Consider the following 10,380-nt stretch of genomic DNA (forward strand, 5'->3'; position numbering starts at 1 on the left):
CTGTTTATTTGTTTTTCGCAGCAGTGATTTGCTGGAGGAAAAGCCCAGGTAGTGTTTGCCAGGGGGGGGGGCAAAGAGCATCCTCAGCATCTCCCCCTCCATCCCTTTCCCCCCCCCCCAAATTCCAAGGAACAGCTCTGAAGTTGGGGAAGAGCATATGGTATTTTATTTTTTTATTACTATTTATTCAGTAATTCCTTAGCACCTTCCAGCCTGTGGTTTTACACGACTGCTTATTCCCCGAGTTGGGAGAGATAACCAAGGAAGCACGGATCATTTCCAGCCTGAGCTAGGATTTAGGCCTAAAGCTACTGAACTGGGGCTTAGATTAGATGGCATCAGCCCGCTGTAATCTGTCTCTGTAAGATTTTTTTGGCCCGACTTTGTCATCTTAATCAATGGAAAATCATGCAAGTCAGCTGTGCTTGATGTTCCAGCTACCGTTGGGGCCGCTTCTGAGCCAGAGATACCCTTCTGTTACTCAGTGTCCCGTGTAGCAAAAAAAATGTAAACTCGGGTTTCTTTCCGGCGCCGTGAACCCCAGTGATCAGAAAATCCTGATTTGGGGCCGTCTGACGGGGACTGAAAAGCAAACCCATCCCCCTCCTCGCTGTAGGGGATCAACTGCCGCCTTTGTTCCGTTTTTTGGGGGGAAAAAGAGAGGTCCTGCTCCTTGGGGGTGTTTGGTTTTTATTTGGAGTGATGAGGGGTGCGGTGCCAAAAGGCAAAAAAGCAGTTTGTGTAACTGCAGATTTTTGTCATTTGGGGTTTTCTGGCTTTCGTAGTTTTCCTGAGGGAAAATAGGGACTTTTTCAGGGTATTGTCCTCCTTTCGTTGAGGAGAGGGAATGGAGTTACCTCCTGGTGGGCTTAAGCTTGGATCTTGCTGGTCCTGGCTTTCTGCTTACTCTGGCAGAGTATCCATGGCTCTCCACATGGATATCCACATCCTTTGCGTCGGTATGGATGACGCCTTGAAAATTGGCTTTTTTGGGGGGGGATATTCTCTGCTTCTGGCTCTTGGGGCGATTATTTGGGGGAGGGATTGAGGAGCTCCAGCTCAGCTCGAGGTTTCCAGCCGTTACACGCACGCTGGGTGTGGGTTGTGCATCCCCTGGGTGTGGGTTGTGCATCCCCTGGGTGTGGGTTGTGCATCCCCTGGGTGTTTCCTTCCTACGTTAAAATAACACGAGGCTGCTCAAGGTGAGACCTTGAGTGATCCCAAGAGCGGAGACAGGAGCAGGAGCTTCCCCCAGGCCAAGCCTGAATCAAACACCAGAGGTTTTTGAAGACTTTGAACACTTTTTTTTAAACTTTGCTTCCATTTGCATTCTGGCTTCTGCGCAGCGAGAAACCAGCCGGGCTGAGGAGAGAGAGAGAGAGACTTTTGAAAGGGAGTAGGAGATGCTCTTCAGCCCACCTCCTCCTCCTCCTCCCCGCTGTGGTGTCCCTGTGGGGACCAGAGGGATGGTCACTTGGTGCCCAGGGTTTGCTCTGAGTCAGTGCCTTCCAGTTTTTCCCAAGGCCATGCTAAAATTGTCAGAAGCATCCCTTCTGGCCTCAAAATATGGATGAGTCGCTGCAAAGCCGAGGGGTGTGGGGCCAGGCTGCTGCCTGGGTTGTGTGTGTGGGATTTAGGACAGAGAGTAGCCGTGGGGATTGGATGTTATTCCCAGCCCCTGCTTGGCTTCCAGGATCCCCACGCAGCCCCTCTGATGTGCCCCAGCTTCACACCTGCATCTTGTAGGCAGCTGGGCATCCTCGTGCATCCTCGTGCATCATGTGTGTTATCGTGCATCCTTGTGTATCACTTGCATTCCCGTGCATCCTTGTGCATCATGTGCATTCCCATGTGTCCTCCTGCATCCTTGTGCGTTCCTGGGTGTCCTCCTGCATCCTCGTGTGTCCTCCTGCATCCTCGTGTGTTCCTGTGAATCCTCCTGCATCCTCGTGAGTCTTTCTGCATCCTCGTGCGTTTCCGTGCATCCTCCTACATCCTCGTGTGTCCTCCTGCATCCTTCTACATCCTTGTTTGTCCTCCTGCATCCTTGTGCATTCCTGTGCATCCTCCTGCATCCTCGTGTGTCCTCCTGCATCCTTGTGTGTTCCTGTGCATCCTCCTACATCTTTGTGTGTCCTCCCGCATCCTTGTGCATCCTCCTGCATCCTTGTGCATTCACGTGTGTCCTCCTGCATCCTCGTGTGTCCTCCTACATCCTTCTACATCCTTGTTTGTCCTCCTGCATCCTTGTGTATTCCCGTGCATCCTTGTGTGTTCCTGTGCATCCTCCTGCATCCTCGTGTGTCCTCCTGCATCCTCGTGCGTTTCCGTGCATCCTCCTACATCCTCGTGTGTCCTCCTGCATCCTTCTACATCCTTGTGCATCCTTCTGCATGCTCGTGTGTCCTCCTACATCCTCGTGCATCCTCCTGCATCCTTGTGCATTCCCGTGTGTCCTCCTGCATTCTCATGTGTCCACCTGCATCCTTGTGTGTTCCTGTGAATCCTTCTGCATCCTCGTGTGTCCTCCTGCATCCTCGCTTGTCCTCCTGCATCCTTGTGCATTCCTGTGCATCCTTCTGCATCCTCATGTGTCTTCCTGCATCCTTGTGCATCCTCCTGCATCCTTGTGCGTTCCCGGGTGTCCTCCTTCATCCTCGTGTGTCCTCCTGCATCCTCGTGCGTTCCTGTGTGTCCTCCTGCATCCTCGTGTGTCCTCCTACATCCTTCTACATCCTTGTTTGTCCTCCTGCATCCTTGTGCATTCCCGTGTGTCCTCCTGCATCCTTCTGTGTCCTCCTGCATGCATCCTTCTGCATGCTCGTGTGTCCTCCTACATCCTCGTGCATCCTCCTGCATCCTTGTGCATTCCCGTGTGTCCTCCTGCATCCTTCTGTGTCCTCCTGCATCCTTGTGTGTCCTCCTGCATCCTTGTGTGTCCTCCTGCATCCTTGTGTGTCCTCCTGCATCCTTGTGTGTCCTCCTGCATCCTTGTGTGTCCTCCTGCATCCTTGTGTGTCCTCCTGCATCCTTGTGTGTCCTCCTGCATCCTTGTGTGTCCTCCTGCATCCTTGTGTGTCCTCCTGCATCCTTGTGTGTCCTCCTGCATCCTTGTGTGTTCCTGTGAATCCTTCTGCATCCTCGTGTGTCCTCCTGCATCCTTCTACATCCTTGTTTGTCCTCCTGCATCCTTGTGCATTCCCGTGTGTCCTCCTGCATCCTTCTGTGTCCTCCTGCATCCTTGTGTGTTCTCCTGCATCCTCGTGTGTTCCTATGAATCCTCCTGCATCCTCGTGTGTCCTCCTGCATCCTCGCTTGTCCTCCTGCATCCTTGTGCATTCCCGTGTGTCCTCCTGCATTCTCATGTGTCCACCTGCATCCTTGTGTGTTCCTGTGAATCCTTCTGCATCCTCGTGTGTCCTCCTGCATCCTCGCTTGTCCTCCTGCATCCTTGTGCATTCCTGTGCATCCTTCTGCATCCTCATGTGTCTTCCTGCATCCTTGTGCATCCTCCTGCATCCTTGTGCGTTCCCGGGTGTCCTCCTTCATCCTCGTGTGTCCTCCTGCATCCTCGTGCGTTCCTGTGTGTCCTCCTGCATCCTCGTGTGTCCTCCTACATCCTTCTACATCCTTGTTTGTCCTCCTGCATCCTTGTGCATTCCCGTGTGTCCTCCTGCATCCTTCTGTGTCCTCCTGCATCCTTGTGTGTTCTCCTGCATCCTCGTGTGTTCCTATGAATCCTCCTGCATCCTCGTGTGTCCTCCTGCATCCTTGTGTGTTCCTGTGCATCCTCCTACATCCTCCTGCATCCTTGTGCATCCTCATGCATCCTCGTGTGTCCTCCTGCATCCTCCTGCGTTCCTGTGTGTCCTCCTGCATCCTCGTGTGTTGTCCTGTATCCTTGTGTGTTCCTGTGCATCCTCCTACATCCTCCTGCATCCTTGTGCATCCTCATGCATCCTCGTGTGTCCTCCTGCATCCTCCTGCGTTCCTGTGTGTCCTCCTGCATCCTCGTGTGTTGTCCTGTATCCTTGTGTGTTCCTGTGCATCCTCCTACATCCTCCTGCATCCTTGTGCATCCTCATGCATCCTCGTGTGTCCTCCTGCATCCTCCTGCGTTCCTGTGTGTCCTCCTGCATCCTCGTGTGTTGTCCTGTATCCTTGTGTGTTCCTGTGCATCCTCCTACATCCTCCTGCATCCTTGTGCATCCTCATGCATCCTCGTGTGTCCTCCTGCATCCTCCTGCGTTCCTGTGTGTCCTCCTGCATCCTCGTGTGTTGTCCTGTATCCTTGTGTGTTCCTGTGCATCCTCCTACATCCTCCTGCATCCTTGTGCATCCTCATGCATCCTCGTGTGTCCTCCTGCATCCTCCTGCGTTCCTGTGTGTCCTCCTGCATCCTCGTGTGTTGTCCTGTATCCTTGTGTGTTCCTGTGCATCCTCCTACATCCTCGTGAGTCCTCCTACACCCTCGCTTGTCCTCCTGCATCATTGTGCATTCCTGTGCATCCTCCTGCATCCTCATGTGTCTTCCTGCATCCTCGTGCATCCTTCTGCAATCTTGTGCATTCCCGTGCATCCTCCTGCATCCCTCTGCATCCCGGCACCCCAGTGTGCTTGTGAGGGGGATGCCAGGCATCCCTTTGCCCCAAGCAGGACCTTAAGGGTGTCTCACAGCGAGGTCCTGGACCCGTGGAGCGTGGGGGTGCGTGTGGGTGGGCTGCGGGGTGCAGTGCTGCAGCTCTTCCACACGGTGCTGACATGTCCTGCATCCTTGTGTGTTCCTGTGCATCCTCCTACATCCTCGTGAGTCCTCCTACACCCTCGCTTGTCCTCCTGCATCATTGTGCATTCCTGTGCATCCTCCTGCATCCTCATGTGTCTTCCTGCATCCTCGTGCATCCTTCTGCAATCTTGTGCATTCCCGTGCATCCTCCTGCATCCCTCTGCATCCCGGCACCCCAGTGTGCTTGTGAGGGGGATGCCAGGCATCCCTTTGCCCCAAGCAGGACCTTAAGGGTGTCTCACAGCGAGGTCCTGGACCCGTGGAGCGTGGGGGTGCGTGTGGGTGGGCTGCGGGGTGCAGTGCTGCAGCTCTTCCACACGGTGCTGACAGAGCTCCACGGCAGAGGGAGAAGCCTCCAGACCATCCTTCCTTTCCAGATCATCCCTCCTTTCCAGATCATCCCTCCTTGTCCCCCCCACCAACCTGTCTGCTGCTGTGGCTGCCCCCATCCCATAGGCTGCGAAAGGCTGGTGGGGCTCACCCTGCATCAGGCCCTCGTTATCCCACCCCAAACCTGTCTGCTGCTGTGGCTTCCCCCATCCCATAGCTGCGAAAGGCTGGTGGGGCTCACCCTGCACCCAGGGCAGTGATCAACTTGACCAAGGATGCAGCAAAGGGGCTGCTCGGGTGGATATTTAGACCGTAGCTCCCAGCTCCACGACTGCTGTGGGGTCTGGAGACCCCGGGGTGATGCCCTTCTCCTGTCCACCAGCTGCTCTCCAAGCCGTGGAACCAGGAGGGACAAGGCAGAGGGTGTTTCCTCCCTCCCATTTTCAAGTCAAAAGCTGAGATTGAGAGGGCACAGCCACTCTCCGAGCACTCCTTATGTGCTGCAACCTTTTTTTTTTTGGGGGGGGGTTGTCTTGGAGACACTCATTTCCCAAGTTCCTGGGGTGAAATCTCCTCTCGTAGGTGTCTTCACCCAAGAGCCAGCCTCCCATCGAGCGTCTGCCCCAGATTCCTAATTCCTTTCTTAACTTCCTTACAACCCCTTCTGTTGGCAGTGCCCTGAAGCGAGGAGTCCCCCAGGTGCATTAGCTCTTGCGTGCCAAAAGGAGCTGCTTTTATTTAATTTTTAAATAAACGTGGCTTCCTTTGAGCGCCTACCAGCATCTGCCAGGGAAAGGGGGCAGAGGGAACGGGGCGGTGAATTTTGCATGTGCCTGGGCCTTAAAGAGCTGCGTATTATTCAGCCCTTGGAAAGTTTTTAATGTTTCTTGCACGCGTCCTGCGCGACCCGGCACAAGTCAAGGCCATGGTGGCTACAAAACGAGGACATGAATACTTCATTTCTCCCGACCTGCGTCTCTCTGGAGTGGTTAGAGCTCACCCTTTTCAGTGTGGTGGAGGATGAAGAGCCCTGAGCTGGGGTTTGGAGCTGTCTGAGCCCTGCTGAGCCCCAGGACTGCGTTTCCAGAGCCCTGAGCTGGGGTTGGGAGGCGTCTAAGCCCCAAGGACTGGTTTTCCAGAGCCCTGAGCTGGGGTTGGGAGGCGTCTAAGCCCCAAGGACTGGTTTTCCAGAGCCCTGAGCTGGGGTTTGGAGGTGTCTGAGCTCTGCTGAACCCCAAGGACTGGTGTTGCAGAGCTCTGTGGAGATGTTAGAGCCTCTAGGTGTGTTTGAGCCCTGCTGAACCCCAGGACTGGGTTTCCAGAGCCCTGAAAGTCCCAGAGCCTCCAGGGTTTGGAGGTGTCTGAGCCCCAAGGACTGGTTTTCCAGAGTCCTGGACTGGGATTTGGAGGTATCTGAACCCCAGGACTGGTTTTACAGAGCCCTGAGCTGGGGTTTAGATGTTTTTGAGCCCTGCTGAACCCCAGGACTGGTTTTACAGAGCCCTGAGCCAGGGTTGGGAGGTGTCTAAGCCCCAAGGACTGGTTTTCCAGAGCCCTGGACCGGGATTTGGAGGTATCTGAGCCCCAGGACTGGTTTTCCAGAGCTCTGGACTGGGATTTGGAAGTATCTGAGCCCTAGGGCTCATGTTACAGATCCCTGAGCCGGGGTTTGGAGGTGTCTGAGCTCTGCTGAACCCCAGGACTGGTTTTACAGAGCTCTGAGATGGGGTTTAGAGGGTTTTGAGCTCTGCTGATCCCCAGGACTGGTTTTACAGAGCCCTGAGCCAGGGTTTGGAGGTGTCTGAGCCCCAGGACTGGTTTTCCAGAGCCCTGAGCTGGGGTTTGGAGGTGTCTGAGCCCCAGGAACTGGTTTTACAGAGCCCTGAGCTGGGGTTTGGAGGTGTCTGAGCCCCAGGACTGGTTTTCCAGAGCTCTGGACTGGGATTTGGAAGTATCTGAGCCCTAGGGCTCATTTTACAGAGCCCTGAGCCGGGGTTTGGAGGTGTCTGAGCCCTTCTGAACCCCAGGGCTGGGTTTCCAGAGCCCTGAGCTGGGGTTTAGAGGTGTCCGAGCTCTGCTGAACCCCAAGGACTGGTTTTACAGAGCTCTGTGGAGATGTTAGAGCCTCAGGACTGGTTTTACAGAGCTCTGAGCTGGGGTTTAGAGGGGTTTGAGCCCTGCTGAGCCCCAGAACTTTGAGCTCTGCTGAACCCCAAGGACTGGTTTTGCAGAGCTCTGTGGAGATGTTAGAGCCTCAGGACTGGTTTTACAGAGCTCTGAGATGGGGTTTAGAGGGGTTCCAGAGCCCTGAGCTGGGGTTTAGAGGTGTCCGAGCTCTGCTGAACCCCAAGGACTGGTTTTACAGAGCTCTGTGGAGATGTTAGAGCCTCAGGACTGGTTTTACAGAGCTCTGAGCTGGGGTTTAGAGGGGTTTGAGCCCTGCTGAGCCCCAGAACTGGTTTTACCTGGGCAGAAGTGTACGGTGGGGACATGGAGGTGTCTGGAGACCCCTTCTTTGCCTTGGCCAAGTCACTTAGGATACCCATCCCTCAGCTTCTCCCTGTTTGGGGTCACCTCAGGATGGTTTTGGGATGTAACTGGAGTGATCTGGCACAGAGAGGGCAGGGAAGGGTCTGGGAAGAGCCAGAGCCAGGAGGGAGAAGGGCTGGAGGGTCTCAATTCTTGGTGAGTTTACCAAGTGGAGGACGACGTGCACGTGTATGTTTTACATAGGGCGCCAAAATAATTTATGGAGAGCTTCTCCCTTTCAGCAAAGGAGGTGGTCAAGACGAGCGAATAAATCTTTAAAAGAATAATGTTTTCAAAATCAGGCTCCTTGTCCTCGAACCCTTTGATGTATGAGAGCAATAGTAGGTAGGACACAGAGTGAAATATACATGAGGTCTCCCTGGAAGAGAATAGCGGAGTGGAGGAAAATATTAGTGTTTACATCAAAACTCAATTGGAGCGCTCGTTTCAAGATGATAGTTTATTATAGAGAATGCAATTTGGTCCCGTGAGGATGTTTCCTCCCCGGGTGACACGCCGGCTCGCTCCCCACCTCCTCCCCCCTCGCCGTACCCGGGCCATTCCTCCCTCTGGCTGCGATCTCAGGGTGGTTGGGAAGGAAAGAGGAGGAAATCGTCCTTTTTTTGGGGCAGAATTGCTGTTTCTTAGAGGCCTGTGGCTGGCGTTGGCTCAGGGATGTCTTGACCCCTGGCGGGGAGAGATGTGTCAGGAGATGAGAGGAGGCAGCAGGAAGAAATCTCCTGTGGAGAGGAGGTTTTCAGGCCATCGGTCCCTCTTCTCCTTCCAAACCAAGCCAGTGCCCAGTATCGATGCTTAATGGATGGGAGAGGTTTATTCCAGAGCTGGGAGCTTCACACCTCATTGCTGAGCCTGGACCAGTGGGCAAATGACCAGTGGGCTCCATTTGCCAGTCTCCAGGTAGCCTGATGTTGCATGGTCTTGAAGGAGAGGGCTGGGGAGAAGAAAGATGTGCAAGACTCACAGGCCATCGGTCCCTCTTCTCCTTCCAAACCAAGCCAGTGCCCAGTATCGATGCTTAATGGATGGGAGAGGTTTATTCCAGAGCTGGGAGCTTCACACCTCATTGCTGAGCCTGGACCAGTGGGCAAATGACCAGTGGGCTCCATTTGCCAGTCTCCAGGTAGCCTGATGTGGCACCGTGTTGAAGGAGAAGGCTGGGGAGAAGAAAGATGTGCAAGACTCAGCATCCTCCAGGAGCCCTGGTGCCATGGGGACAGTGAGGGTGATGTTCTCAGACAGGTGCCCCGTAGAGACCTACCTCTTCTGCTCCAGATGTGAAGCCCTGAGGTCCTGCTGGCTGCTTTTAATGCACTTTTATTTGCAGTGGGTGCACAGGGTGGCTTTTCGTGGCCAGAGGCAGGTATCTGGAGGCAATAAGGGGAGACCTTCTTGCTCTCTCCAACTACCTGAAAGGAGGGTGTAGAGAGGTGGGGGTCGGTCTCTTCTCTCAAGTCCCAGGCGACAGGACAAGAGGAAATGGCCTCAAGTTGCACCAGGGGAGGTTCAGGCTGGATATTAGGAAAAAATTTTTCACTGAAAGGATTATCAGCCATTGGAATGGGCTGCCCAGGGAGGTGGTTGAGGCCCCATCCCTGGAGGTGTTCAAAAGCCGGGTTGATGTAGTGCTGGGAGGTCTGGTTTAGTGATGATGCTCCTTGTTTGTTGTGTGGGTGTCTATTTTTGTCAGTGAGGTTGACGGTTGGACAAGATGATCTTTAAGGTCCCTTCCAACCTAGAAGATTCTGTGATTCTGTGATCTTTGGGAGGGCAGAGGGCTCCAGAGGGCTTGCCTGAGTATTTCCCCCAAACCATGAGGGTACCCATCACAGCTTAGGTGACACGAGGTGCCTGGCATCCCCCCACAGCTGGATGAGGAGCCCTGAGCACCACATCTGGGCCAGGAGTCACTTAGTGTCCGGTTTATCCAAAAAGCAGAGAATATTTTAGTGCCTCTGGGCACGTGGCGCAGCAGAAGTGTATCATTTGGTTTATTCTTCTTTTCCTCAATGTACTTTCCCTCCTGGTTATGAAGAGCCGTGTCAGAAATCCCTCCCTCCTCGCGCATTTTTCACCGAGGTGCCTGGCATCCCCCCACAGCTGGATGAGGAGCCCTGAGCACCACATCTGGGCCAGGAGTCACTTAGTGTCCGGTTTATCCAAAAAGCAGAGAATATTTTAGTGCCTCTGGGCACGTGGCGCAGCAGAAGTGTATCATTTGGTTTATTCTTCTTTTCCTCAATGTACTTTCCCTCCTGGTTATGAAGAGCCGTGTCAGAAATCCCTCCCTCCTCGCGCATTTTTCACCGGGCTGGCTGGTCGGGGGGGGGGATGCGAGTGGCTCTTTGGAAGAAGGTTGGCTGTAATCTGTGCACATTTCCTGGGCTTGGAGTCCCCAGGGCTGGGGCTGTCAGGGCTGGGAAGCGTGATTTGCTTTGCAGGGAGAGGATAAATGCCCTTAGCAGAGTTATTAGTCCTGCCGACGGCTGCCGGGCACGGGGAGGGGACCGGTGGGGCAGGAGATGCTGCCCCATCCCACCCTCCTCTCTGAGATCTGAGCTCTCATCCCCTTTGTTTCCCAATGTGCAATTAGTTATATGTATGCAAATTATAGAGGGAGAGGGGGAGGTGAGTGTGAGATTTAAAAAAAAAAAAATACCACACCATAAAAATATTAATTTATTCCAGTGCAAATGCTGTTTTTCCTCTCGGTGGCC

The sequence above is a fragment of the Calidris pugnax genome, unplaced genomic scaffold (assembly GCF_001431845.1).
Source record: "Calidris pugnax isolate Ruff unplaced genomic scaffold, ASM143184v1 scaffold97, whole genome shotgun sequence".
Taxonomy (NCBI): Eukaryota; Metazoa; Chordata; class Aves; order Charadriiformes; family Scolopacidae; genus Calidris; species Calidris pugnax.